This window comes from Salarias fasciatus, chromosome 16, assembly GCF_902148845.1.
Source record: "Salarias fasciatus chromosome 16, fSalaFa1.1, whole genome shotgun sequence".
NCBI classification, from domain to species: Eukaryota; Metazoa; Chordata; class Actinopteri; order Blenniiformes; family Blenniidae; genus Salarias; species Salarias fasciatus.
The window spans coordinates 22545434-22551062 of NC_043760.1; positions in this window are offsets into that span (position 1 = coordinate 22545434).

The window sequence follows — 5629 nt, forward strand, 5'->3', positions numbered from 1 at the left end:
TATATATATATATATATATATATATATATATATAAGGCAGACATCACCGATTCTTAACCATAAAAACAAAGCCTGTGCATGCGGTGCCTGTAAGGTCGTTTTGCTTGGACACCCAACAGCAAACACTGCGAGCCGCCAACCCTGTGAAGAGGAGCAACCTGCTAAATGAACAATATTATGGAGACGCTCAACTGTCGAGGCTCAGTTTTCGGCGTCGCTGACGGTCGTTTGCACTCGGCGGCTCGGAAAATAGACGCCGTTTTCATCCCTGCATAAATTGTCCAAACACTTACCTCCCCGAGCAAGTCTGGACTGAGCGTGCTGGCTTGTTGATTTGGTTCATGTTTAGCAAATAAGCCGCGCAAGGAACACGGAAAGCGACACATTCTTTTTGAATTAATTATGATTACGTCTAATTGGGAGAACACGGCGGATTAACACCTTACCGCTCGTGCCGCGTTGTTCTGCATGAAACTGAATATGTTATAGATGTGTGTTAAAAGAGCATATGTAACAGAAGGAAGCAGAATGTGTTCTTTTTTTTCTTTCCATGTTGATGTTGAGATCAGGTTTCGGGTGCACATTATTGTTTTCTGTCGTTTTACCCTAGGAGCATGGAATGCTGGGAGTGATCTGCACTCAAGTATGTTCATTTAGCTTTAAGAGAACACTTGTGACAAACACTGAGAACGACCTTTTCATGAACCCTTTTCGTGTACTTGAATTAGTTTTACTAATTTCAATCATGTACAACTCAGATCTTTATTTAGAACAACTATGAAAATGAAAACATGTTTATTTACAGTTTTCAGGGCAAAGAATGATGCTTCTGCAAATAATTGGCATAAATTACATAATACAGGTACAAAGCATCCAGTGCTATCCCCCCCCCCTCCAAGTTTAGAATGATAAATTAATAGAGGATTTTAATTTCATGATAAACTCCACCCACAGATGATATTAACATGATCACATGATAAAAAAAGACAATAACTACCACAAGCAATGTGCTCCGTCTGCCCTTAATAATCTTGACTGCACAGAAACCCTCCACGCATCTATCCACCTACAACTTGATGAAACAGATATTTTAAGCACAGCTGTCCCACTTTTGGAAAAAAAGAAGAAGAAAAAAAACCCAAACTATATTCGAAAAGATGAACAAAAAAAAAACAAGCAGTGTGCATTGACAAATTAACAGGATTGTGGCCACTGCCGATGCATTTCTTCCACATTTACAAGTAGACACTAGTAAAAGAAAGAAATCATGATATTAGTTGTAACTGATTGAAGAATAGGCATTCAAAAGAAGTTTCTTATAACAGAAATCACACAATCAACCACGTCAGTTTAGTCAGTTACGTTGACAAAAATGCAACCAGAGTTCAGGAAAAAAAGAAAACATCTTTATTCAGTATTTCAATAACCTTTTATGTACCTTGAAATTAAAATACATTTAAAACCAACTGTACTGTAAGTATGGCAATACATACACACATATAAACATGTATGTGGTGCATTTTTCGTAGGTATGCTGTATATCATTAGCAAATGTACAATACGTACAGCTATGTGCAAGTTTATTCTCTGTACATGAATATGAAAAGTAAAAATGTGTTCATATCAGTGTCGTCCCCCTCTTTACTTGCATGTGGAATTGCAAGTGCACATACATACACATTAACATGCGCACTACAACAATTCACAAAGGATTAAAGCAACTTGTTTTTTTTTTTTTTATTCTTTTCTTTTCTTTTTAGTAAAAGGATTTGCATTAGAGACCTTTCAGAAGACACAGTCCACAACATTTCAATGAAAATGTGGTAAAGAAACTGTAGGCCAGTATGTGCAGGTTAACCTCATCTTTGTCCTCAAGGTGCCTTATTTTTTATTTCTTTTTTTTTTTTTTTTTTTGTGACTTGTACTTGACAGTGTAAAGACAGTCTTTTTGAGGTAGACTGCTCTGATTCAAGGGCAAGCTCATATTTTCCTTTTTTTTGTGTTTTTTTTTTTTTTTTTGTTTTGTTTTACATTTTTATCCACAAATGCATGACATTCAAAATAACAGGACACGAGTACTACATGTACAATATGTAGCAATGAGGTAGAAATGGTTTATAAAAGAATGCCAGACTATAAAAAACTAGGATGGAATCAACATTTTAAGCAGTTCAAACAAAAACATAATTACAGAAATACTGACAAATTCTTGAAAGAAAGAAAGAAAGAAAGAAAGAAAAAAAAAGTGATTCAAGTGACTGAGTCGGCATCACCGTGAGACTGGATGTGCTTTTTATCAAATGTTCTGCTCAAGTGTTGTTTGGGACTGTAGGCCCTTTCACAACATCACCCTCAACGACTGACAGGATATTACCAACAGCGACACACTGTACCTGCCGCTTAAATCTTGTACATCATGACGCTTAAATCATACAAATCTTTTTCTTTATTTTTTTTTAAAAATGTGCCATGTTTTACATTGTGCTCTGTTGTACTGTTTGGGAGACAGTCTTTTTTTTTTTTTTTTTTTTTTTCTTAATGCAAATATGTGACAAGATCTTTTGTTGACGAAGAGATGACGAGTACTACTTAATTTGAGTGGAACATTTCCCCCTTTTTGACACACATCTCGGCTCTTCGTGAACAGTTGACCTATTGAACTTGTGAAAATCTGTGCTTGTCGATTGCTCTCAGGGCTTCTTAGCACCCTCTTGTCAAAATCCTCCATATTCACTTAAACTCAGCGGGTGTATTCCACTGTGACATTTACTGCCAAGATAAACAAATGAACCGGGTTTTTCTATTTGTAGTGCAGACAGAAATAAAGGGCTGTTCATTAACTCTGATGGGGTAAAACAAATGAAAAATGAAATTAAATTTGAAACAAAAAGTGACAGGTTTTGTAAAAACTCACAGAGCTCTTGAATATTTGACCTGCTGTGAGAAATCAACCCAACAATCTCAATGAGAGGGACAGAAACTTTCCAAATTTACACAAGCACGTCTCACATTGAGGCATTAAGGGCACCGAACATCACAATTTCTTCAGAGACTCTTAATCAAATTCAAAAGAGAGGTTTTACTTTGGCTTTAAGAGAAAAAAAATTAACACCTCATAGTCCCGTATATAGCCTATAGTTACAATACTGTATAGAATGAGGGTGTTCAACAAATAAGCTGCCTTATTTTTAATGAAATTATTCTAAATGCAAGTAACTGCTTGTGTCTTACATTTAAAACTCTGAAAAGCTTCATTTGAAAAAGTGTGCAGCTTTATGGTTATGTCACCGTTATGTAACAACACATCTGCTTGTTTGTTTTTTTGACCATGAAGATAATACTATGCAATTTTGATAAGAGTGATCCAACTATGAAAAAAATTGGACAAACCTTCACATAATTTGACAAAAAAAAAAAACAAAAAAAAACATGGAAACATGAATGGGCATTTACATTTTCCTCCATTGTGTTCTTTCCACTTGTGTGCTGTTGAATTTGGAAAACACAGTCAGTGGATTACTGTTTTAGAAATTACGATAGTTTCTGGGGATTTAAATTCCACCACTCTTCTTAAAATGTGATATTTCATATAAAACCTACAACTCAATTCAGATACTGTTAAACTGTAGCTGTGGATATCTGTCGGAAATGCTGTGAGATCGTTTTCCCGCTAGATATTTGCTGTGATTTTAATTCGGAGGCAAGAGTTTGTGATACCAAAGCAGTGATAACCATGCGTTTCATAAAGAAGTTTAAAAAATGTGCAATAGACGACAAATATAAAAAGGATCTTCTTCAAAGAAGCAAAGGAAAAAGAAAAAAGGCGGGAAAGTCCTTTAGTGCCTCTGCGAGTGCCTTGCTTTCCTTCCTGCTCTCATGCGGACATAATACATTCAGTACTTTTACGAGCCAATTCAGCTGTCAGACCTGCTCCTCTCCCCTGATGAAATCATACTGAATAACAGCAGTGAATTGTAATTATTAACACAGTAACACTTTAAATGTGCCAATCACAACAGAATGAAACTGTGAGTTGCGCTCCACATACAGCCGGCGTGATACCAGCCTTCGAGACATGTTCTTAAAGAGGAATGCCACTCAATTCACCAGTGTAACAGGTATCGCCAACGAAGGTCAACCGATTCTTCTGTATACTTCACATCAGTATAATAGAACTTCTTCTTTTTCTTTCTTTCTTTTTTTTTAAATGCATAACACATTTTGAGTTTTCTATCTGACACCACAAACTCAGGACTGTAACAAAGTATGACAAGAAGATCCAAGGTGAGTGTAAGCCGACACACACCGAGTTGTCCTAAGGCAGAAGAATAGTATATCCCAAAGCTGATATTCAGTGGTATTCCCATTTAAGTGCATTATGTGGTGAGAAAAACAGGGTTCTTGGGAGTTATCAAAATGTAAAGCTAATAGATTTTTTTTTTTGCTCACAACAAAATGCTGTTTGGTGTTCTCTCAAAGGGTTTCCTCATCAAACAAGCAGAACAGGTGCTGACATTTTGCTGTCTTCGTGAATTTGTCTTTCAGAGATAACAAACAAACTGAGGTAGAAAAGGAACTTAGGCTATACATAATCCTTAGGTTTCATTAATGATAAAACAGCAGCATGGAACAAAATAGCTCGGGGCAGCTGTCTTCCTCAACCCCGAGATGTTTGTCTGCACCTTTTTCGGATTTCTTTCTCAGCTCTGCGTCAACACAAGCCGAACAGTTCTGCCCGCGAACAGGGAGCTAAACAACAGGATCATTGTATTTGATGTAAATGAAGGTTTTTCATGTGATAGCGAACAGAAAAAAAAGAAGAAAAAAAATCTGCTCAAAACAGAAACTTCCTCAAGGCTACAATTCAAAATACATAATGGTTTCATTCTTTCCCAAGGCAAATCTCTGATCATAATACAAGTTTCCATTTTGAACTGATCCAAAGGTGAAGAATGCTAAATAAATCACTTTTTACCTCAAACATAAACCAGAATTGCTGTCGTACATTCGTTGCAGGAACCTTCTCATTTCTTTTCGATTTTTTTGAGGTATTACACAGCCTATCACATTTGATTATGAATTTTTTTAACTGGAACCAAATGCTTGCGTGGCGCTCCGATACAAGCTTGTGAGGTACTGTACACATCATCGTCATCATCATCATCACTTTCCTGAGTTTTCAAATAGAGGACATCAAAAATGGGTAGAATTTTTTTTAACATACTGAATCACCACTGTAACAATATCCGAACAAGAATTACATGGTCATTTATCATTTAAATTGAAGTCGCGCTGCAAAGTGATACTTGTTTTACGTTCTCTTTTGAGGACAGTTTAGTACGCCAACCAATTTCAAGCTCGCTATAAATTAGCTGAGATTTCAGGGCAAAAAAAAAAAAAAAAGTGAGGATGTTAACGTTGTTGTAGTTCAATGATTTACACTTAAAACCTCTTGAAGTTAATGGAGCCCAAACCGAAAGTATGCCAGTAGATTTCGTTCATCTTAAATTAACCACAACTGTTCACAGAGAGCACAAAACAGACATAGCTGAAAAACACTGTTCCAATGAAAAAGAGAAAGCAGGTTTTTTTTTTTTTTGTCACATTGTAAAGCTTTGTATAATAGAAT